This window comes from Nannospalax galili, unplaced genomic scaffold (assembly GCF_000622305.1).
Source record: "Nannospalax galili isolate Female #2095 unplaced genomic scaffold, S.galili_v1.0 scaffold18, whole genome shotgun sequence".
Lineage (NCBI taxonomy): Eukaryota > Metazoa > Chordata > Mammalia > Rodentia > Spalacidae > Nannospalax > Nannospalax galili.
This window is the reverse complement of record NW_008346548.1, coordinates 7,160,971-7,186,966: the sequence shown is the minus strand read 5'-3', so window position 1 is coordinate 7,186,966 and position 25,996 is coordinate 7,160,971. Positions and strand designations below refer to the sequence as shown.

General features: G+C 38.7%; 1 protein-coding gene and 1 pseudogene across 3 annotated transcripts in view; one reads left to right on the top strand and one right to left on the bottom strand.

The window, feature by feature from the left end:
- Positions 1-25,996, top strand: part of Gsk3b (glycogen synthase kinase 3 beta) — a 197,566-nt gene that overhangs the window by 23,024 nt on the left and 148,546 nt on the right. The gene's annotated exons all lie outside the window — the stretch shown is intronic.
- LOC103742008 lies at positions 7,008-24,420 on the bottom strand (annotated as a pseudogene).

Sequence of the window (25,996 nt, the reverse complement as noted above, 5' to 3'; positions counted from 1 at the left end):
GTGTGTGTGTGCACACGCACACATGTAAATGCTTGTGCACACCAGTGTGCTTATGTGAAGATCAAAGAAAAACTTGCTGGAGTTAGTTCTCTCCTTCCACTGTGTGGGTTCTTGGGATTGAACTCAGGTTTTCAGTCCTGGAGGCAAGAGTTCCAAGAGGCCAGGCCCTCTTATTGGTTCAGGTTGATTTAATTCAAAGTGAAGGAGAATGTGAGCCAAAAAGAATATGTATAATCAGTATGATTTTAATATCATTTGGTAGTGAACTAATGTTTGCATGTATGGATCCTTTTGAAGGAATTAGGGTTTATTCTTTCACTCTTTACATAAAATCTTCTTTTCACTTCTTATAATTTCTGAGAGAGAGGAATTATTACCTGTATTTTAAAAATAACAAGATTGAGATAGAAGGCTAATTTGTTTAAAGTCCACAGCTTTTGAATTGTGGGTTTTAAACCAAGTTTCTTTGATGCCAAAGTTCATTAATGTAGAGTTCTATCCATAGGCCACTTTAGAGTTCCAGTCTCACTTAGCTCTAACTTTGTAAAACAACACCACCACCAAAAAGAAAAAAATTTTCGTGAAACCTTCCTTCCTTAAAATGATGGTAATAGTACCTACCTCATAGATTGTTGTAGAGGTTAAATGGTGTAATACACCACAAATCACATGAACCTGGTGGCGTTCATGAGTATTGCATTTTTATTCAGTAAATGTTAGCAGTTAATAATTATTTTTCTGTCTTTTGATTTTTTTTTTTTTTAAGCCTGATGTATCTGGGGCAGGGGGCTCTTGATTGTAAGGATACTGGGCTGGAAGTGTAGTTCAGGGTGTTTTTATATTTGAACAAGAAATAGATTGAGACAGTCATGTGACAGATACAATATTTCATTGAGCAAGGGCAGAGAGAATTTGCAGTGTATAAAAGCAAGGTAATTTATCTTCTGAGGTAGAGATGTAGTTTCTGAGTTAGATTGGTTGTTATAGCTATGTAGGAAAGATGTTAGACTTTTTTTTTGTCTTTTTTTGAGACGGGGTCTCCTTGTAGCCCCAGCTGTCCTGGAACTCACTATGTAGACCAGGCTGGCCTGGAACTCACAAAGATCCTCCTGCCTCTGCCTCCCAAGTGCTGGGATTAAAGGCGTGCGCCACCACGCCTGGCTAGATGTTAGACTCTTTGTAAACAGTGTTTCTTGAAATGATTCTTGAATACTTTTTGATTGAGTGATATGAAGTATTTAAAAATAAGAGGGGAGGTAAAAGATGACCTAGAAATACTATATCAGGTTATTTACTAAGTGATAGGAGATGGGTAGTAGAGTTTTGTGGACTAGCTATTTTAAGACAGGAAGTTAAGGATACCTGGCAGTATTCATGAATATTGTATGTTTAGTATCAGAACTACTGGGTAACCTGTAATTTAACCTGGGGCAGAACTTGGAGGACAGGAAGTTAGGGTTTGAACTGTGGTCTAAGAAAAACCTATATTTACTTCTACATATGAAACCTGTTCTCTTAAAAGTGAGACAGAATGAAATTACCTAGGATATTTGATAACTATCAACTTCGTCATTATGCCCTTTCATCCATAAATTGGTAGTGTGTTGAGAATTTGGTACTGAGAAACATTGATGGATGGAAAACCCTGTTTTCTAAGGTAGCTCTCCATTGATCTTCTAACACCCACCCTTTATAACTTTATAAAGGCAAGGAACACTTCATAAATTTTAAAATAGTAAACTGAATTCCTTATGTGAATTTCTCAGGATGTGTAAATGCTCAGGTGTTAACATTGCTAAACACACATGGGGATTTTAATTTGTTTTAAATGCTTCAGCAGCAGTTTTTTCTTTTATTGATGACTGGTAGAGTCAAAAGATTATGCTGTTAAATTCAGCAGTGATTTAACATATTAATAAGGATTTCACTTCCTTTTTTATAAGTCCTTCCTATTTACACCTCTGTGTCTACAGTAATAACATTTACAGTCAGCGACTTGAGCATTTAGTTTTTCCTAAAAGGGAAAAGAAGAGATATTACCTCTATATAATACTCAAATAATATAACATGCGTATCAGTTGGGGAAACTATTGTATTTATGGAGATACTAAGTTAATATTTAATATTTTTGACTAGGAGTAAGCTTTTATTGTTTGTATTAAGAAATTGTTGTTGGCAAACTGGAGAGATGGCTCAGTGGTTAAGAGCACTGACTGCTCTTGCAGACGACCTGGGTTCAATTCCCAGCACCCACATGATGGCTAACAACTGTCTGTAACTCCAGTTCCTGTGGAATTCTCTTTTGACCTCCACAGGCATTGCATGATACGGATATACTTACATACACAAAGGCAATACACTTATACACATAAAATAATGATAATAATAATAAAGAAATTGCTGTTGGCCAGGTGTGGTGGCACACACCTTTAATCCCAGCACCCAGGAGGCAGAGTTAAGAGGATCTCTGTGAGATAGTGCTTTTTGAAAATTAATAGTCACAGTAACACTTGGAAATTTCAGTAACTTTCATGGAGATGTCTTAAACTAAAGGAAAATAAAAGCAAGAAAAACACCCCCAAATGCAAATTTCAGTTAGTATTAAAATTAATAACATAGCAGGGTGTGGTGAGGCTGGCGGATCTCTGAATTCAGGGCCAGCCTGGTCAACATAGTGAGTTCATGCCAGCTGGGGCTATAGGAAAATCCTGTTTCAAGAAGACAAAAAGAAAAAAAAGACCAAAAAAAAAAAAAAATTAATTGCCTTGTAAGTAAAACTGATAAGCTTAAGTTGCTACAGTATGAAGATCATTTCCCAAAGATACACCATGTTATAGAAAGCTGCTTTAAAATTTTTAAACTGTTAGAGCCTTAGGAAATCAGAGGAAATTCTGCTGCCCCCCCCCCTTTGGCTATTTTTAATATATATTAATTACGGATACATTTTAAAAAATCACCCCCAAACTTGGCTTAAAACATCCATCTTTTTTTTGTTTTTTATTTTTTTTATTTTATGTGTATGAGTATATTGCCTGCATGTAGGTAAGTGCACCCGTGTAGTGCAATGCCTGCGAAGGACAGAAGACCCCTGGGACTGGAGTTACATGCAGTTGTTAGCCACCATATGGGTGCTGGGATTCGAACCCGGGTCTTCTGCAAGAACAGTGTTCTTAACCACTGAGCCATCTCTCCAGCCCCAAAATATCCATCATTTGTAAGTCTTTGGTTAAACCAGGTTGTCTGTTGCTGTGGACCAGAGCTAAGTGATTTTCTGTGAGTATTTCATATGACCTGTGACTTAGCTGGTAAACTAAGGCTTGCTGGTCTAGGGTGACCCCGCATGTATCTGATGTTTAGCTGTGTTGTCAGATGGGGGACAGAGTGTCTTAAGTCATGTAGCCCTAATTATTCTTTTGCTTGCCCTGGGCTTATATTTCATCACAACTGAGCAGATTTCCAGGAGAGAGGCGTCAAAGCATGCAAGCTGTACCTTTAAAGTCTAGGCTCAGAACTGGCACAATGTTAGTTTTACTGCTCTGTGTTGGCCAAAGTAAGTCCATCAGGCCAGTTTAAATTTTGATTTATGTGAGGGAGATATGAACAATTGGGAATGGTTTTAAAATTGATCTCTCACATTTAATATAGCACTTTTTTATTATTTATTTATTTATTTTGTATTTTTGAGACAGCATTAAAAAAGACAGAGCTGGGTGTGGTGGCACACGCCTTTAATCCCAGCACTCAGGAGGCAGAGGCAGGCAGATCTCTATGAGTTCAAGGCCAGCCTGGTCTACATAGCGAGTTCCAGGACAGCTGGGACTACAGGGAGACCCTGTCTCAAAAAGACCAACCCCCCCCCCCCAAAAACGGGTAGCCCCAGCTGACCTGGAACTCACTATGTATAGACCAGGTTGGCCTTGAACTCACAGAGATCTGTGCCTCTTCTACCCAAGTGCTGGGATTAAAGGCATGTGCCACCAGAACTTTTATAAGTACTCATAAAATACATATTTTTAAATCTTTGTTAATGATAAAACACAGATCTGCTGAGTAGCCCTGTTACTTCTTAAACACACAGCACAAACTAGGGTCCTTTATTAAATATCCCTAATTAGTAGAAGTGATAATCGAATGCTTTCAAACTCATAAGAAATCTGGAAAACCGCTACCTAAAATTGACCAGTCTTTAAAAAAATTCTTTTAAATTATTTTTATTTCATGTGTGTGCATGTATTACCTGCATGTAGTGCATGTAGTGCACCTGTGTCATGCAATGCCTGAGGAAGAAAGAAGAGGCTGTCTGATCCCCTGGAACTGGAGTTATGGACAGTTGTTAGGTGCCATGTGGGTGCTGGGATTTGAACCCAGGTCTTCTGTAAGAACAGTCAGTGTTCTTAACCGCTGAGCCATCTCTCCAGCCCTCAGTTGTTTGTTTTAATCTTATTATGTTTTTTTTTCTGATTATGATTTTTGGAAGGGTTTTAGATTTATAAAATCTAAACCACACTGGTTTATAAACCTTAATTTCTAATCCTAGTTCTCTGGTTTGTTCACTTTTTTTTTAATTGAGGTGAAATGGACATAAAACACTAACCTTTAAAAAATATGCAATTCTGTATTATTTAGCACCTTCATAATGTACATCTATTGCCTTTATAAGTTCCAAAACATTTTCAGTACCCCCAAAGAAAACTACCCATTATGCAATCACTCCGTTTTCTCCTCTTAACCTGGTAACTATCAATCTGATTTCTTGTTAGTTGTTTTATCAGACCAGATGCTGATGGCGAGTGTATTTCTAGATTGTTTACCACCTTATTGTTTCAGGATAGGGTCTCTCATTGAATCTGGACCGCACCCATTGGGCTACACTGCCTCCCTGGTGCTGGGATTTCAGCAATATACTGCTATGCCTGGTTCTTTCTCATGTCCTCATGCTTATGTGGCAAAGCACTTTTCTGATTTCTAACCAGCCATGTCATTTTTATTTAACCACTGTGTATGTTTATGTTCTTTATGACCAGAATATCCTAACTAAATTCTACTAGAATTCTTGTGTTTGACTCATTGTCATCTTCCTGAAGAGTCTTACTGTGCTCCCCTGTACTGAAATGTTCTCACATAGTTTCCTCTTAGACGTCCCTGATTCCTTACCATTTAAATGTTTATATTTTTATTTTAACCTTTGTTTTTATTTCACTATATTCCTTCTTGTCTGGCCTTTTACTTTGTGGCTAAATCTAGACTTAAAATCCCAATTTCTCAGAATTCCAGACCTGTTTGAGTATTCTGGGTGTTCTCTAGCTCCTTAGAAAACTCATTTTTTTTTTTTTTAACTTCCTTGATCTAACACCTTGAAAATGTTAAAACAAACCATTTTCTCACTTTCAGTTCTCTAAACAAAGTAATATACCGCTATTTGTTGTCTTCCTTCCTCTCCTCTGTCTTGGTAAATGGAGTTATCCATAGATATCCCTGGCTTTCTTCCCAGAAGTCAGAGTTGTTTCCTCCTTACACGTAGTTCATCACTTCTAGCCATTCTGCAGGTCTACCCCTAAAGATCTCCAGAATCTTTTCTTCTTTTCTCTAGTCCTAACTTTAAGTTTTGGATGTTATTTTTTTTTTAAAGGTTTTGTTTGTTTAATACATCTGAAAAGAATGCATACACAAAGAACTGAGACATGAGAAAGCATTGTTCGATGAATCTATACGAATTAGGATTAGGGGAAGATGGAGATTACCTAAACATTTTTAAAAAACTGGAACCCGCAAACAAAAGAATCTGGTAAAATCTCTAGTAACACTTACAAAGAGTCCATGATTTTTATTAAACAAGACCTTCAGTCAGGTCCTCAAGGTTCCTTGTATGCATGGCAGGAAAAGGGGGCTAGCCCCGACTTCTGCCCACATGGTATTTCCCACCCTCACAACCCGTTAGCTTCTTAACCCGAGGCAGGCCTGTAACCTTGTCAGTGAAAGAACATGGCCATCATCCACAGGAATCTGTCTTCTAGTACCAACCTCAAAGGAACCCGTGTGCCAGATCTTCTGGGTTCTAGAAACACCACACAGTGTGCTGCAAATCTATCCTAAGCATAAAAGAAAATGACTGACAGGGGCAAAATAAAACTTTTAAAAATTAGGAACACAGTCCATTTGGTGTATTTTTTTTAAAAGGTACAATTCTTTTTTTTTTTTTCATTTATCAGTGAAAGAAGTTAGAGATTATACCCTCCCTCTAAAAACAAAACAAAACAAAAAATCAGCAGATGGCAAACAAATATCCTTGAAAGTCACAGTCACATACAGAGTGCATCCTAGAAAGAGGTGGGGGACAGTTTCCACCCACCTTCATTGGGTTTCATCAAAGACTGGATCCACTCAGGGAGGACAGAAAAGGCAACTTTCAAAAAGGAGTATGTTATTAAATGAGGCATGTCTATACTCCTTGAGCACCAGGTGGGGAAAACTTTCTAAACTAGACCTAGGAAGTGGAATGTGGAAATAATCTGTCCTCTTCCCCTAAGAGCTGTCTACTGGTTAATGAATTTAAAAAACAAGACTAAAATACAACCACTCCCCACTTCTCTCTCACAAAAAAAGGAGGTGGGGGGGAAACCACTAGGATGTTCCAGATAGTCTCTAAAATGGAACCAGGGAGCAGCTTTAACAACTGGAATTAGTCTGTTACAGAGTTGTCACAAGCATGCCTTGCTTTTAAACAAAACAAAACAAAAACATTTTTTTTTCTTTTTCTTTTCTTTTTTTTTTTAAATAAAACTAGCACTCATCACTTTTCAGATAATACACAGTTATTCAAAAGTAACTAGTACTGGGAGGGCAGGGGCCATACCAACAGGCCTTGTCTCACACAAGAGCATGTGGGTAGGTGCAGGGTGTTTGTCATTATTGCAAAAACAAATTTTAATTCTTAATCTTAGTTTGATTTAAACATTGCTTTTAGCATGATAACACCACCAGCTTGCAGAGAAGGCTCTGGAGGGCCCTCATAGCAGCACACACCTGTGGCTCTTTGGTTCCAGAGGCTCCAGGGCAGCCAATATTGCTTCATTGCTTTCTGTGTGAGGGCAGAACACTCCACATACTTGACAGCCTTCAGATCATGAGCCAGCTTTCCAGTAGTCTCTGGAGCGATAGGCTTCTGTTTGTTCTTGGCAAGTTTCTCAATAGTAGAGGGATCATCTCTGAGATCAATTTGTGTCCCAACAAGCAAGAAAGGAGTCTTTGGACAGTGGTGAGTTATCTCAGGCACCCACTTTTCTTCACATTTTCTTTCTTTCTTTTTTTTTGGTCATTTTGAGACAGGGTCTCCCTGTAGCTCCAGCTGCCTGGAACTCACTCTGTAGACCAGGCTGGCCTCAAACTCACAGAGATCTGCCTGCCTCTGCCTCCTGAGTGCTGGCATTAAAGGCCTACCACACCTGGCTTCTTTCACATTTTCAAATGAGGATGGAGAGATCACTGAAAAACACACTAGAAATACATCTTTGTGGATAACTCAGCGGTCGTAGTCAGTCATAATCCTCTTGCCCTGCAGTATCAAAAAGTCCAAGAGTATATGGTTCTCCACCAATCATAAGTGTGACTGCATAGTTGGTACATACCCAGATGGGAATTTGTTTGTTGTGTGGCATATCAGGAGACATGTTTTACGAACAGTACCATCGCCCACAACAACACACTTAATCGTCTGTATTTCAGAAATAGTTCTGTATCCACTTTAAATACTTCAAATTAGATGTCCTCAGCTTCTCTGCTGGGGTGTTGGCAGCACTGCTCAGGGCCTCCTCAGCTGCTGGACAAGGGCACATACCTGATGTCAGCACGCAAGAGATGCATAGTTGTGTGCCCCTGGATGTTATTCTTTGCTTAGACCAGAGCTTCACATTGTAGCTCATAAGGCTAAATATGAACAATTACTAATTTTTCAAATCAAGTTGTAATTGAATATAGGCCTGCTCTCCTTAATAATTTATATATTCATTGCCTTTTGCTTTTTTTTTTTTTCCTCTCAAAATGAGATGATTTTGTAGTTGAAAAATGCCATGTTCTCCAAAGCCTAAAATATTTACTATCTGGCTCTTTACAGGAAAATTTTCCCTACTCTTTGACTGTTATTAATTTTCTGTTTTTAGCCTTATCTACCTTTCTGTTCCATTCAGGTAAACATTCAGAATTCCCCTTATGTGAATCTTATGTAATAGTCATTCCTTACAGAATGCAGTTGAAGACCTATCTAGGCTTATGTTTTCTTTCTTTTTTTTAAAAAAAATTATATGTGTGTTTTACCTGCATGTATGTTAAGTATACCCATGCGTGTAATGCCCGTGGAGGCCTGAAGAGGATGTTGGATCCCTTGGAACTGGAGTTATGGGCAGTTGATAGCGGCCATGTGGGTGGTGGGAACCAAACCCAGGTCCTCTGCAAGAGTAGCCAGTGCCCTTAACTGCTGAACTATCTCTTCAGCCCTGATCGCATATTTTTGTTCAGATGGCATTCTGATTTATGTTATGTGCTTTAACCTTACCTGAAATACTCTCACCTCTTGTCCTGGTAAATTTATCTGTCCCTCAGGATCTAGCAGTGAGTGAAGTTGTGGCTTGGGTATAATGTTCCCACCCCTTAACAAGGTTTGTGTGTTGAAGGCTTGGTTGGTCCTCAGCTGAGAGTGCTATTGAGGGGTGATAGGATCATGAGAGTGCTGAGTAGTGGATATTAGTTGGAGGAAGTAGGTGACACTTGAAGTGTGTCTACATTGAGGTGTGTAGCTTTGCTTTACCACATGTTTCTTGCCATGACGCCCTGCTTCCTGGCACAGGAACACCATGGACTGAACCTTGAATCTGTGAGCCAAAACATGTCTTTATCACATTTTGTCATAGTGGCATCAAATGACTAATCTCACATTGTAGATTATGTCCTTTCCTTGGCTTCATACTGTTTACAGCTTTTGTTGTACTTAATGTATCCATTGTGCAGTTTTATCCATTAGACAGTATTCTTCTGGTGGACTTTAAAAACCAAACAGGGACATCTCTGGAGCCAGGTCCTGATACTCCTTCAAGAAATGTTTGTATCTCAATGAATAAGTTGCTTTTGTGTACCTTTTCTAACTAGGCTGTCAAAGCAGGAATTATATCTTAGAGAACTTTGATGACACCTAATTCTATTAAGGAAAGTACTAAATCCATAGTAGGTACAGATACTTGTCAAGTCATTGATATCACTTGTCATCTAGATAAAAGAGTCAAGATTCCTTTTTGGAGGATGTATTAGTTACTTCTATTGCTGTGAGAAAATACCTGACAAAGCATTTTAAGGAAGGGTTTATTTTTACATGTGATTTGTGGGGAACCAGTCTTGCCGTGGTGGGAGAGGTGTAGCAGCAGCAGTGTGAGGTGTCTGAAGTCAGGAAGCAGAGAGAATCTCAGTGCTCTGCTTGCTTTCTCCTTTCTCTCCAGTCTGGGACCCTAGCCCCACAGCATGGCACTGCCTATATTCAAGATGGATCGTCTCTCCTTTCTGGAAATGCCCTCATAGATTCACCCAAACATACAACTCCTAGGTGCTGGTTAAGTTGACGATCTTGTTAAATTGACAGTCAAGATGAATCATCACAAAGGGTGTGGCATTCATTGAAGTAAGACTATTTAAGTCCATTGAAAGTAATTTTATTCCTTAACTGTATCTACTAACTTAACTACCAACTACCCACTTGTTACATGAAGACATTTTCCTCCTAGGTTAGAATCCATTAACGTCAATGAAATACTGAGTGGTATGAGTTAGGTGTTCTAAGATCTGTTCTACATAGTGCATACATATAAAGAACAGTTCTGATGGAGTATGCTAAATTGGTTATTTATTGTAGGACAAATTTACTCCAGAAATATGGAGTTGCTCTAGTTATAAATTGAAGCAGAAATATGGAGTGCTACTGGTGCCACTAACTGTTAACTATCTGTGCTATTTATTTACTGGACTAATTGTGCCTTTTTTGTAGTTCCTAGTACTTAATGGTAGTAAGATTTGTAGTAGTGGCTACAGCAGCAGCAAACACCTAGCTAGTGTTTCTCATGTGCCAGCCACTGTTCTAAGTACAGTTCATAAATTAACTTAATTCCTACAAGAATTCTATGAGATACAATCCTATTATCTCTATTGTATTGACCAGAAACTTAAGGCACAAGGACCTGAAATAAGTAAACTTAGCTAGGAAGTGGTAGAGGCAGAGTTTAATGCATTCTGTCAAGCTTTAGAGAACATGATCTTATTGACTGACTGTACTAGACTGCATGGATCAAGGAACAATTTCAAGTGCATAGCCCTTACATTTTAGTTCCTCTTTAACACAGACTGGAGTTTTGGATTATCCAAAATGTAATGTGAGATGGAGTCCTAAATAATTGTGGTAACCAATAAGAAAATCATCATTGGAGTTTAGTGAGGTCAATTTTGGTGGTATTGGCTTTTAGCAGACTTAAAAAATAAAACAGAGATCTTATGTACAGTAGTTTACACAAGTCTTAAGGACACAGTTCAGTGTCTGTACTGTCACCTAGATGAAGTATAGAATTTCCTCCCTCCTCAGTGCTGGGGATAGAACTCAGGGCCTTGCCTGTGTTGGCAAGCACTCTGCTTGTGAAGATAAAGCGCATTGTACTTTATCTTCAGCCTCAATGTTTTTGTCTTTCTTGTGGCTCCCTGCTCAGTAAGTACCTCATCCTTTACTTTGCTTTATTTTAAAATTACATGTATTGTGCTTGTATGCATTGACTTGTATGCATTTGTCTTCTCTGTTGTAGTGTAAACTTGGTTTTGTCACCCACCATTCTGTTTCATTGCTCAGCATACTGCCTGATATAAAGTAAATGTTCAACAACTATTTGCTTAATAAATTAACTGAAAAATACTTGATAGCCTGTGGTATACCATATTTTATGGCACTAAGGTTTTACTTCTAGATGCTGAGGATAGATGATTAGTTTTCTGTGAAGAGACTTTTGATATTTAGTATGATTACCAATTTTAAGACTAGAGAAAAGGAACTATGCAGGCACTGGGTTTATTTTATGCTGACCTTTGCTCATGAATGCTAGGAAATAGGAGAAAGTTGCTATCAAGTGAGATAATGGTAACTTACCTATCAGATTGCCTTCTTGAGACTATCTACTTTCTTATATTTATCTCATTCTTAACATATTCTTGATCTTTTGGGTTACTGTAAGTAATTGCAAAATATTAAGTGATTGCTTTTGTGGAGAGAGAATTGTGATAACAAACATTAGATTATTTAATTTTTAGTTTATAAGAATTATAATTTTGATGTAGTTGGTAGCCTCAGCTGTCCTGGAACTCACTATGTAGGCCAGGCTGGTCTTGAACTCACAGAGCTCCTTCTACCTCTGGAATGCTGGCATCAAAGGCATGCACCACCACGCCCAGCACCAATACTGTACTTAATGTTAAAAGACTATTTTTTGGCTTTCCTGCTAAGATCAGGAGCAAGACAAGGATATCTACTTCTATTCTGCATTGTACTGGAGTTTCTAGCCAGGGCAGTTAGGTAAGGAAAGAAATACAAGATAATTAGATTGGTAAATAAGTAAATCTATTTTTTTTGCAGTTATGTACAGAAAACCAAACCCATCAAAAAATACTACAGCAAATAAGTGAGTTTCAGCAAGATAGCAAGATATGGGAGGCTGGGGAGATGGCTTAGTGGCTAAGACCACTTACTGCTCTTCCAGGGGACCAGTTCCCAGCACCCACATAGTGCATAATACCTGTCCTTAACTCCAGTTCCATGGGATCTGATACCCTCTTGACCTTTGGGAACCAGGCACACATATGGTGCACTCACATACATGCAAGCAAAGCACATGCACATAAAATAAAAATAATTCTTTTTTCAAAAAGATTTCAAGGCTGGAGAGATGGCTCAGTGGTTAAGAGCACTTGCTGCTCTTCCAGAGGACCTGAGTTCAGTTTCCAGCTCCATAGAATCTGATGCTTTCTTCTGGTTTCCATTGAGTGCCTGCATTTATCATTTATGTGGTATACACACGCACACACGCACACCATGCATGCACACACACATAAGTATGAATACATTTTAAAAGATTGCAAGGTACAGTATTAGAATATAACAATTGGGTTTTTTTGTTTTGTTTTTTGTTTTTGGAGACAGGATCTCCCTGAGCCCCAGCTGGCCTGGAACTTCTTGTGTAGAAAAAGATCCCTCTTTCTGCCTCTACCTGGGATTAAAGGCATGCCACTACACTTGGCCATTCAGTTGTATTTTATACTGAGCACACTGAAAATAAAGTTTGAGTAATTCATTTACAGTAGCATGAAAAGGAATAAAATAGGAATGAATATAACAAATACACTTGCATATCTTATTGCCTCCTATAGGGTTAAATTTAAATATTCCTTGTGAAACTTGATGATGATTGCTGTGTGGAGTTGATGGAAGCAAGTGAAATATGAAATAGATGCCCAACACTGCACTCATCATCACACTGCACTTTGTCGTCTTTGCCCTCCGTCCCTCTGGAGGCTCTTTGGTGAACACATGAGCTGGGGGCATGGTACAAAAAGACTTAGGAGGTGGCAGAGTCTTTGGCAGTCCATTGACTTTGAATGACTTCTTTTGGACTTCTTCAGTCTTCTTTCACTACAGGCCCCTCCTTCCTGGTCCGTTTGTACTGTTAGTACTAAGAGCTAATTAACTCGTGTTATGTGGGTTTCTATAGGTTGATTGAAGAATATAATTACTGCTATACCTGTAAATATCTGTGTTTTATAGATTAGGTGGCATAGAGCTTTGTGTATTTAATAAATTGTAAGATGCCTAGTGTACCAGAAAGATAATGAGCAAGAGAATCATTGTTTAAAATCAAAGAGAAGCCAGATTTTGCAGGGTCCTAAGGAATATGATTTGTTGTGTGAATTTTCCTGGGGAGACAAGAACAAATGTCTGTTCACCCCAGATGCAGCACTAGTAGCAAACCAAAGAAACGATTCTCTTCAAGTAAACTAGCAAATTTGAACTAGCTCAGTGAACTAGCGAATTTATTGAGGTTAGACGAGTGTGAGCATGGCATTGCAGCTGTATCTCTGAAAAACCCACGCCAACAACTCGGACACCTGTCCTGGAGCCTCCGCATTGTTTGCAGCTTGAACTTGCAGATGAGAGGAATGTGTAGAGTAGTTGAGATATGGGTTAGTGCAAATAGGAGATCTAATGTGTCTTGGGGGAGACTTGGATTAGCAAGGATATAAGATGGGATAGGCTTAGTCATTACAGTATCTGTTAGCTCCAGGCTGACCTATGTGTTTCTTTTGTTTGAGAAAAGTATAATAATGCCTCATGGAAGAAACAAGTTAGATTATAGCAAGAATACTTTAGGGGAAAGAATATCCTTTTAGAACTTGAAACAAATTTCTCTTTAAAAAATTGTCCATGCTAGTGAGGTGTGGTTGTACAGGCATTTAATCCCAGCATTTGGGAGGCAGAGGCAAGTGGCTCTCTATGAGATGGAGGCCAGCTGGGGCTACAGGGAAACCCTGTCTCAAAAACATCTCACCTCTCCCCAAACAAAAAGGCAAAACACAGGCTAGTGATACAAGCCAGTAAGCAGAAGCATTCCTCCACAGTCTCTCCTTCAGCTCCTGCCTCCAAGTTCCTGCCTTCACTTCACTGTCAAAGATGAAATAACACTTGGTGAAAGATGAAATAAACCCTTTCCTCCCCAAGTTGGTTTTGGTCAGTGTTTTATCACAGCAATAGAGAAGCAAACTAATACAGTACTCATCAATTTATAATGGTATTGCTTACTGCTAAGCCCATTATTAGTTTAAAATAAAACATTGAAAATGAAGTTAATACACTTATTCTAGATTCTCAACATCATTGTTTAGAACACAGAACATGAAAGAGTAGTGGTCATTTGCCCTTTTGATTGCAAGGCTGCCACTGTTCCAGTAGCACAGGAGAGAAAGGTAAACTACATAGTGCTTGCTTGGGAAAATATAATTCAAAGTATAGTTTCTACTGAATGCATATCCCTTTCCCACCATCCTGAAGTTGAAATTGACTTCATTTACTATGATTTCCTCTCTGTTTTCTTTTATCATGTCTCTTTTGTTCTTTGCTGTCTCTTGGTTATTAGATCTGTGATCTGTTGAGCTAAGGAACTAACTGAAAACTATGATAGTCTAAAAAATAGCCCTTTGAAGCCCGGTGTGGTGGCACACACCTTTAATCCCAGTACTCTCTCAGCACTAGGCAGAGGCAGGTGGAGCTCTGTGAGTTCAAGGCCAGCCTGGTCTACACAGGGAGTTTTAGCCCAGCTGGGGCTACAGAGAGACAAACTCTCAAAAAAACCAAAAAAAAAAAAAAAAAAAAAAAGCGCCCTTTGAAAGATAGTTTTGTTCAAGCTGCTTAAACAAAATACCATGAACTGAGTTGTATTACCCACAGTTCCTGAGGCTAGAAATTCCTGGTTCTAGTTGACAGCATCCAACAAAAGTGGAATGTACCCCTCCCCCATCAATTCTCTTGAATACTCTCCTGTTTTGAGGGTAGATACTTCTCAGTGGTAGTGAGGGAAAGCTCCCATGACCCCAGTGACTCTACAGCCTAACAACGTAATGTATGGATTCAGAACTTGAATCAGTTATGAACTATGAGTTATGGGGGGGAGGCTCGAATATTTAGGAATATTCATGTCAAATTCTTGTAATATGAGTTTTTACAGATTGCAGTTAATTTTAAAATCTTGAAATAAGGTCATCCTAGATTATCTCTTTGGGACAGATAATCTTAGAAAAGACTATAGAAGAGAACCGACACAGAGAGATTTGACCATGGAGGCAGAGTATGGAATAATAAAGTCACAAGGACACAGGCAGGTTATGGCCCAGCTACCAGAAGTTCTAGTAGAAAATGAGATGTTCTTGGAACTTCCAGAGGAGTGCAGCTCTGCTGGTGTTCTGATTTGTTCTAGGACCTAGAGAGAGTGATTTTTGTTTTGTAAGTTATCTAGCTAATGATAGCTTTTCACTCTAGCAACAAAGGAACTCAAGCAGGGACCAAAACAGTTACCCTCTTTTACCTATTACTTTATTGCATTAGCCTTAGATTTTTGTTTTATTTCATGTTCTTCTGTAGCAGCTAATTCTGAGACAGGGTCTCCCTGTAGCCTCAGCTAGTCTAGCGCTCACTGTGTAGACCAGGCTGGCCTCAAATTCAGAGATCCACCTGCCTCTGCCTCCCAAGTGCTGGGATTAAAGGCATGTGCCACCATGTGGCATTTATTTTTTTTCCCCCGTAGTATGTTGATATCAGTTTCTTTTTTTTTTATTGTTCGTTTGTTTTCTTTTAAAGTTTCTCAAGGTTAAAATGAACTGTTTTCCCCTATGCCTTTGGTTTTAACATAGTGCCCACCAGTGACTTCTTCCTGATTTTTTTTTTAATCAGTTCATTGTGGATCTTTGTCTTTTATGAATGTGGCGGCTTGTAATTCATTCTTTTGTACCTTGAGCTGTAGTAGTATTGAGGTAAAGAAAGAGTACTGTATTTTTTTTTTTTTTTAGAAGCATTTCATTACAGCTTTAACATATTCAGTAACACATTCCAGAGCAAGGATACATCTCTTTCAAAAGTGGCTGTAAATTTTTAGGTTCACAGTTGAATCATACAGTTATACAATATTGAACTCAGTGTAAATCCTGTAAGACATAAAATTGAGTGAGTTTTTAACCCTTTAAAGAATATCTCCATTTCATTTAAAAAAATATGCTGTTTCCTACATTTTTAATGCTACTAACACTTAGATGTTTGCACATGTCTTTAATTCTATGTATCTGATTATTACTAGTCACAGTCAGTTACACTCGGATCCTTAGTACCTGAGTATAGGTATAAAGTCATCAGGTAGATTTCACTGATAATGTTTATCACCTTTGCTGTTTTAACATGAAGTACATTTTTATGCTTCCTCCTCAAATATGTCTTCTTTTTTTTTCCCCCACTACTTGCCCTTCTGGTGAATCTAAGCCTATCTAGAGGTCTTTGTTTGAGGAGGGTCAGCTGTTCCTCATCTAGCAGTAATCAGTTGTCAATATTCCTTTAGATAAGATTAGGGTCTGCTGTTCATTTTCCCAGTTCTATGCTGGGTTACTATCTGGGAGTCCCTTTTGGGCCACCCTGGCCAACAACTCAAAAGAAGGTATCTCCTGTCTGACATTGTTTCTTGTTATTTAGCCTTTAGCTATATATATGGACTCTTAAAAAATTATATTGATCCCATTAATCTTTGGTTATACTTTCCTTTTATTTGGGTGTTTAAGACCCTAGAATTAGCCCAGATAAGCCAATTTATTTTTACTCTTAAGGTCATTTGAGGATCTGTTCCTCAGGGGTCACATGGGCTTGGGAGGAGCCCCTGGCTCTTTTCTTTTACCAGTTCTGCCCATGTGAAGATAAGTCAAAGGTCCTGCTCGACCATGGCTGGCTTCGCTTGGAAGCATGGAAGAAATGTTTCCTCTCTGTTGACCCTCCTCTTTGTAGACTGGACACTGGTTCAGGATCATCTGGTGGGGTCTCCACGGCTTCCTTGATCCAGAGGACAGGTGACTCACCACAGTTAGAGGACATTTTGAGAGATGCTCATAGTCCCCTGGAACTTAGTTGACCCAGGGAAGGTGCTGCTGGTACACTGAAGGAGGTACATTACACATTTGTTGGATTCTGTTTCTTCCGCTCATTTTAATACACTAATCTGGAAATTGGTGGCCTTACACGTGATGAATAGGGGATTTAAAAAGAAAAAATAGGGGCTGGAGAGATGGCTCAGCAGTTAAGAGTACTGCTTACTCTTGCAGAGTTCGGTTCCCAGCACCCTCATGGCAGCTAGCAATTGTCTATAACTACAGTTCCATGGGATCCAACACCCTCTTCTGACATCTATGGACATTGTACTACATGGGTACACTTACACACATGCAGGCAATATACTCATACACTAAAAAAAAAGTATAAAAGACTTTATCTGCTTTTTTTCTTTCTCTTCCCTGCCATCCTCCCTCCAGAGCTGCCTATGACACTTCTATTGCTCTCTTTAAAAAAAAACATACTGAAGAGATTATCATAGACACTTCTGAGGAAAAAATAATGACTTTTTTCTTTTATTACTGGAGGAAAAAGAGTAACGATACTAATTTGCTTTTTTAGCCTGGGTGATTTAAAAAAATTAAAAGAGCATATGTGTTTTGATTTTACTCATCATCAAGCTAAGTGTAGCTTGGTAAAATTTCTAATTTTGCAAATGATTTAATTAGGAGCTGTTAATGTCTCATCCACTTTTACATTTAATTGAACTATCTGACTGGAGATTACAAAGAACATGTGGAAAGGGCAAAGTTACTGACTTATGGTTTTTTTCATGGATGAAGATTCTGTTTCAAGAGGATTTCCTTTCTACCTATGTCCTTAGCTTCTGACATTTCAAGTAATGAGTAAGCAATGTGGGAGATACTGATACTAAGATCAGCTGTACTTTTCTCAGACAGTAGCACCAGTTCCTTTTTGCAGATGCACTGTCAATGTTGGCTTGTGTCTTTCCAAAGGCCTTTATTTATTTCCTGAGAACCTGGTTAGCATCTCTCCTGGCATTTCTTGATGGGAAAGAATGCTAAATGTCTTTGTTGTGAACTGACCCAGTTGACCATACTTTTCCTTCCTGGAGAGGTGGATTTTGATGTGTTTTTTTTTTTGAATGGCATACTTTTCTTTCCTGGAGAGGTGGATTTTGATGTACCTTTTTTGAATGGCATTGCTAGGTTCTCCAAAGTCTCTCTTTTTGGTGTGTGTGTTTTTTGGGGGGGGGGGGGGGTGGTTGGGATGTTAGGCCAGTTTTAGAGGGAGGAAAGATAGTTGCAAATACAAAACCCAGTATGGATTTGATCCCAAATAATTAAAATCAATTGGGTTTTTTTTTTTTACATTTTTCTCTCATGTTCCTTGTTAGATTAACTGAGAATAGCATTGCTACTCCTAGTTGTAAATTAAAAATTAATTATTATTTGAAGGGATATGGTATCTCTTGTAGGAAGTAATGGAAATAATGTTACTTGGTAATTTTTTAAATTAAATATTCTTATAAAGCTGTAAGATCTTCATTGTATAGTTTAACAAATTCAATTACAGGTATTTTAGTTGTATCTATAGAAAGCTTTGGAAAAAGGATTAGTTTGGAAATTAGAATATATTCTTCTGTAGGAAGTCTTATAAGTATATAAAATAAAAATAGCTTATCTTTTTTTGGTCTTTTTGAGACAGGGTCTCCCTGTAGCCCTAGCTGGCCTAGCCTCTGCCTCCCAAGTGCTGGGATTAAAGGCGTGTACCACCACTCCCTGCTGAAAGTAGGCTATCTTATTGGAGGCTTAATAACTGAGCAATGGTAAGCTTAAATATGTACATGTTTACAGGAACAAAAAATAGAAGGTAATTTTCAGGAATGGCAGGCAAATTCAAAAAGCCAAAAGTATTAATTAAAAAAATTTTTTTTCTGAATGCTGGTACTTGATTGATAAGGGGATTTAATCAGAGGAACATAGGAAATGGAGACTTGTGACTGATAGGCCTTTCTGCAGACTTTGAACAGCTTCATAGGTGGATGGCATTGTTTTTGCTTGATACTGGTGCAGTACAGACCTGTCTTTTCCTTTTGTAACCTAGCTATGGTTAAGGTTGATTTTTACCTTTTGAGGTTTGAATTGAAATCAATAGGGAAGAGAATGGGAGAAAGTTTTTCAGGTAACTAAGATTTGAAAGAGAGTAACCTAAGCTGATTGTTGCTTGGGGTAGATTTAATTGATAGAAAAAAATATTGCAAGTTTGGGAGCATGGGGGAGAGAATATGTTTGTAAATGATAGAGTGAATGCTAAGCAACTCTTAGGTTAGTGATTGTTGTGCTGGTCAGTTACTGCTACCCAGTACCTTTGCAAGTTGCTCAGAATGGGAAATGAGGAACAACAGTGTACTACCTTGCTATTTTTTTTTAAATGAATGATTGACAGCCACCATCAAAGACATTTATGTAGTTTATACACTCTTGATATTTTTATGTACTAAATTAATTGCTAAGCAAATAATACTTTCAACTTTATGGAAAGTAAAATATTAGGTTAGATCAGGAGGAGATTCCTAAAACTATTGTGATGTAGTGAGATTTGCTCTTCATATTCCTCTATAGAAAATATGCTTTTTTTCATCAGAATGCTTCAGATATAGAATAAAGTAGTCCGGGTGTTCCTTCTAGTCTTGCAAAAATAACAGCTGCTATGAAGCAGCTGATTATTACTTTATATTGTGATAACTTTGTTCAAGTGCTTAAATGTTTACTCTCAATTTCCTGATTTGATTTATCTGACAGGAATTCTGGCTCCTCTTTTACTCATTTAGATGACTTGTCTATCAAGTTGCTTTATATGTCAGACAAAACTTTTATTTAATTTAATTAAAAATTTTTTTTTAAAGAGTCAAATTATATAGTCCAGGGTAGCCCTGAACTAGCTGTGTAACCCATGTTAGCCTCAAACCTGCAATCCTCTGGCCTCAGCCTCCTAAGCACTGGAATTACAAGTGTATACTACTATGTCTGGCTAAATTTTTTACTTTTATTTACTTTATGGCATTAAAAAAAAAAAACATACTGGGCATGATGGCTGTTAAAACTTTTAAAAGATGTTCTTGTAGTTTATACTAAAAAGTGTGAAGACTTTATTCAAAGTGTGTGGTCATACTGGGCTGAGTTCTTTTCATGGGTTTATTTTAGAATATGCATGGCTTATTCCATTTTTATATGTATTGAAAAGTGTACTAAACTTAAGAATCGAATGGCTTACACTTATTTTAATACTGCTATACAATCCTGAATAATTTTAACTTAGTTTTTTTTAGCTTCAGTCCTTCCTGATTTCATACTGGTTTTACCTTACCTCCCTTGTTAGGATTATTGTATGATAATGTATGACAAACATGCATGCATTTTGTTAACTACAAAGTGCTCCATAAGTGTGTTATTTGTGATAATGGTGTGAAATGATCATGGTTAGTGCTAGGAGGATTGTCAAATAGTTTAATTTTATCTTTGCCTTTTAAAGTTTAGATTGCTTATTTCATTCACTTTCAATCGTAGTTTCCAAAATGTAATGGAGGGCTGCAGAAGTATTTTTTCTTATATATGAGCAGTTATTTCACAGCCTACTATGTGCAGAGGCATAAAATGTGGTCACTCCAATAAAGATGTGCTGAACATGATTATTGCTTTGATGGAATAGATTTTTGTTGTTAGTGACTGATTAATTAAAGTAGGTAGGACTGCTGAGGAATAATCAGTCCTGGAGAGTGCAAACTCTGCTGTGTCACCTCCCCTCCGGCACTGTTTGACATTTAACGGTCAATTTTTAGTTTAATAATTTTTACTCTTTTATGTTTTTGAGACAGGGTCTCTCTGTAGCCCCAGTTGGCCTCGTACTCGCTATATAGTCCAGACTGGTCTCGATCTCACAGATGTGAAATCACTCTACCTCTACCTCCTGTAAAGGCAGGCAACTACCTTGCCCAGCTCTCATTTTCACTTTAACATATGTGTAAAAATGTACTTAAACTGGTATCGTGTGCTATGGAAAAACAAGTTTGGATTAAATGGTGTGATTATCTTTAGCACATATTGCAGTGGAAGGCAGGATTCAGTGAGCTGTTACATAGAAGCTTTGGGTTGTCAGAAGGCAGTATTTGGGATGAAAGGAATGTGTGGTAGGCCCCAAACAGACCTATCCATCATGAAATATAAATCGAATCTGATCTGATGTTATAATCACTGTGGGCCAGAATTAGACTCATCAATCTTGTTAGACTATTTTCTGGCTTTCTTTTGGATTTGTGGCTGGGCAGGATTGCTGTTGCCAGAGAGTAAACCCTCACTGGATCAGAGATATAGGCAGGAAGTACTATCTATGCTACTTTTTTTCTTTTTTTGGTCTTTTTGAGATGGTCTCCCTGTAGCCCCAGCTGTCCTGGAACTCACTATGTAGACCAGGCTGGCTTTGAACTCACAGAGATCCTCCTGCCTCTGCCTCCCGAGTGCTGGGATTAAAGAGGGTGCACCATCATGCCTGGCTCTTTTCTTTTTTTGTATTGCCTGCATGTAGGTAAGTGCACCCATGTCGTGCAATGCCTGCCAGACGTCAGAAGAGACTGTTGGATCTCCTGGGACTGGAGTTATAGACAGCTGTTAGCTGCCATGTGGGTGCTGGGATTCGAACCCTGGTCTTCTGCAAGAACAAACCAGTGTTCTTAATCGCTGAGCCATCTCTCCAGCCCCCAGAGACATAGTTCTTAAAGTAATTATTTGCTTTCTTAGGTTAAACGCTTATAATTTTCTATCTATGTATAGTGTAATATTACATTGATCTGGAAACTTACTTTCTTTAAAGAGAAAAGTACTGTCTGTGTATGTGCCCTTCCCCTCCAAACTGGGCAGTTTGGTAAGCCCATTAAAGGTTGTAATGTAAATTCCTAAAAGTCAAAGTGCTTTATATACTCTTTGCAAGCCTTCTGATTTTAATGGAAATAAACATATATCTTAAAACTATTTTGGGGGAGGGTTTTGTTCAAGTGATATATTTATTCATTTTGAGTTTGTGTCCTAGTTTATTTTTTATTGCTATGGTAAAATGGACCAAAACCAACTGGAGAGGAAAGGGTTTATTGCATCTTCCTTCCACTTCTGAGTGACAGTCTCTCTTTGAGGGAAGTCAGGCAGGAACTCAGGGCAAGAACTGAAGCCCAGACCTTGGAGGAAGGCTGCTGGAAGGCAGCTTAATGGTTTGCCCTCTGCTTTGTGCCCTGCCTGCTTTCCTTTTTTTTTTTTTTCTTTTTTTTTAAAAATATTATTTTTATTTTGTGTGAATTGCTTACGTGTAGGTAAGTGCACCTGTGTCATGCAATGCCTGGGGAGGGCAGAAAAGGCTGTTGGATCCCCTGGAATTTGGGTTACGGACAGTTGTTAGCTGCCATGTGGGTGCTGGGATTTGAACCCACGTTTTCTGCAAAAACAGTTTTCTTAACTGCTGAGCCATATCTCCAGCCCCTCTGCCTGCTTTCTTATACAACCTAGGATCACCTGCCTGGGTGATCCACAATGGGCTGGACCTCCCCCCATCAATTAGCAATTAAGAAAATGCCTTACAGACATGGCCAAAGGCCAATCCCATAGAGGAAATGCCTTGATTAAGGTTCCCTCTTTCCAGGTATGTCAGGTTGACATGTGAAGCTATCCTGCAGTTTGATTTTATTCCAGTTCATAGAAAGAAGCTAGAAAAAAGAAAATAGTACTTGGTTTTAATTTCTGGTTTCAAAGTAAAATAGTATTCAAAGTTCAGACCATTGAAAATTAGTGTGATTCAGTCTCTTTTTTTGCTTTATTGTCTGTTTTAAAGTAAAATTATAGTCTTAAGAGAAAACAAAAATAAGTATAGCCATTCCAAAGTAAAAATGTGGGTAGCTAGTAGAGTCTATTACCAGCACCTTTTGTAAAATATTTGAGAATTTTAGTTTTGTTGAACATAGAAAATTTATTTTTTGGACCTGAACAACTAACTGTGTTATTTTTATAGCATTGTCCTTAGCATATTGTTTGGTGTGGGTTGTAAAACAGTAATTCTGCTATCTGTAAATAAACCCAAATGTGGGACATTTGATCCATTGTTTTAGCTTCTTTGTGCTGTGTTTTCAGTAGGTCCAGAATTACATTTCACTATTGTAAAGGATTTTTAAAAAATGATTTTTCCCCAGGAATTGTATCTGATCAGTGGCAAGCATAAGAAATGAAAACACTGTTGTGTTTGCCATGAAGTATAGTCAGTTCTCCAATTCTAACCATTCTGCTCCACTCATTCTTATGTAAATCCTGTAACAAACATTTGCTTAGTACTTGAATTGTGCTAAACAAGTGCTAATAATAAGCTGGAGGGAATCTATAAGATAACCTTTGTATTTTGTTTTTTGTTTTTTGTTTTGTCTTTTTTGAGACAGGGTCTCCTTGTAGCACCAGCTGTCCTGGAACTCACTGTGTAGACCAGGCTGGCCTCGAACTCACAAAGATCTGCTTGCCTCTGCCTCCCAAGTGCTGGGATTAAAGGCATGTGCCACCATGCCCGGCCCTTTTTTTTTTTTTAAAAATTATTTTATGTGTACAAGTGAATTGCCTGCATGTATGTGAGTGCATCTGTGTCATGCAATGCTCTGGAGTTCAGAAGAGGCCTTCGGATTCCCCTGGAACTGGAGTTAAGGATGGTTTGTAGCTGCCATGTGGGTGCTGGGAATCGAACCCGGGTCCTCTGCAAGAGCAGTCAGTACTCTTAACGGCTGAGCCATCTCTCTAGCCCCAACCTTTGGTTTTCTTAAGAGCTCTTAGTGAAGTGAGGGACTAGACCTTTTATTAATTATAGGACATTGTATTAAGCATAGCAGTAGATCACGTAGGGAGTGGTAAAAGAATAGAGTGGAGAGAGAGTTGGGTGGTGGGGGATAATGTTCTTTTCTATTTCCATTGTGATAATTTATTGAGACCCTATCATATGGTGTGCAATTTAAAAAAAAACTACTTAATCTCTGTTACGTATTAACGAGAAGAATCCTATGAAGTAGTTCCTATCTCTGTTATATTTAGTGGCATGTAATTAGATGGCTTAGCAGCTAAGAGCACTGACTGCTCTTGCAGAAGACCTGGATTTGATTCCTACCATCCAAATGTCAGCTAACAACCCTCTGTAACTTCAGTTCCAGGGAAATCCAATGCTTTCTTCTGACCTCCTTGGGCATTGCACAACATGGGTGCACTTACATACATGCTGGCAGTATACTCATACACAAAAAATAATAAGGTATTAAAACCCTATTTACTCTGTGTTACATATTTATTACAGGAATCCTTTGAGGTAGTACCTATTTCCATAGTACAGGTATTTAGTGGTAGAATATATGATTCAAACCTTGGTATCACTATCAGCTTGCTGGCGTTTATATGGTTCATGTGAGAGAAATTTTGGACAGGCAGGGAGCACTCAGTGCTTGTGTGTTTCTCGGTGTTGGACAGCAGTGAGTGGTTGACAGACTACAGTAACAGCAGCAGGTAGCACCCTCTAGTGTTATATAGCTCTTGTGCAGGCCTTCAGTTCTGGTGTCCTTGATTCGTAAATGTTAAAGCTCTGGTACCCTTAGCTCTACAGTTAAAGTTCTTGCAGGGCTAGAAGGTCCAGATTCCTCAACCTTACTAGGCAGTTAGCTCTGTAGTTTATGGACCTACCTTTTGGGTTTCCATGGCCCTTCACAGTGGCCATTGTTACAACTTGCTGTGGCCACTTCATGACTGCCACATGTTGGGAGGCAGCTACTACTGCTCTTTTTTGCCGTTGCTGCTTTTGCTGCTGTTGACCAGTGCTTGTCCCATGGCCCACCTCTTCTGCAACTGTAAGGGTGTGAGGCTGGGCAGTGCTTGCATCTCCCTGCATCTACTCCTTGTCAAAGCAGGTGCAGTCAAAACAGGTGCAGGGTTTTCTTGCTTTTGCAATTTGGTTGGTGGATCCACTTCCTCTGTTCTCTCAAAAATAGCTAGAAGCTCTGCAGCCTTCTGTAGCTTGGTGTGCTGCTGCTTCTCTTGCTGCCACTGCTGCTCTGGCCACTTTTCTGTCTGCTGCCACTGCTGCTGTCTTTGTGTGTAAGTTACCAGCTCAGCCTGCTTTTGTAAAAGTGGGCCAGAAAAGATCATTTAAGTGAATCCTTTTATTGGGCCTAATGGTCCAGCACCAAGGGAGGCAACACAGGAGTGAGTCTAAACACATACGGAGGAGTGTTTTTCAGCAATCACAGGATACCTTTCATACAGGTGAAGGTTTGTGTTTAGCAGGCTGTCTGCTTGGTCACCACGGAAAGTGTATTCCCTGTCTGACATAGGTGGGTGGAAGTGATTGCACGGATATCTAGAGCAAGAATTCTTAATCTTTTTCTTTCTGTGATCTCCCCTTTAGCTTGAGAAATTTTTATGTAACCTAGATATACAAAAGTGGATATACAGGCTAGCAAGTTGACTCAGTGGGTGAAAGTGCTTATTGTGCAAGCCTCGAAACCTGAGGTGATCTCCAGATCCTGTAGTGTGGGAGAAAACTCACTTCCAAAAGTTGTCTTCGGGCACTTGTGCACATGCACACACATATCAAATTTAAAAACAACTTAAAATGGACCTACAAATCAGACATTTACTGACAAATTCTTTGGTGTACATATAATTTTACTGTTGATTAAAGGCAAGCAAATTTCTATACTGGTGAGATGGAAGTGCTTATTTTTGCATAAAGAATTAAACCTTTGGTGAATATCTGATACTGCAGGACATAGAGCATCTTCAGAGTTTTTGTATGCAGTGCTAGGGATTTGAAACCAGAGTCTGATACATGCTAGGTAAGCATTCCACCACTGAGCTACACCCCTAGATTCAGACTTTTCCATAGATGTTAAAAGGTTTTGATAGTCAATATTGAGAATTCTGCTTTGCATAAATATGTAGTACAAAATGGTGTGTGTATTTGTGATGGTTACTGTTGTCTTCCTGACCGAAGTTAGTACCACCTGGGAGGTGGACCTCCAGACATGTCTGTGGGAATTATGTTAATTGGTGTGGGAAGACCTGCCCCTAAATTCTTAGGCATCAGATCCTGGAAATGTATAGAAATAAGTTAACGGAACACTAGCGTGCTTACACTCATTTCTGTCTGCTTCTGATGGTGGATGTAATGTAACCAGCTGCTTCAAGCTTCTGCTGCTATGACCTTCCTACCTTCATGGAAGGCAACCTGAACTGTGAGCCAGAACCCTTTGTGAAGTTGCTTTTGTCTCAGTAT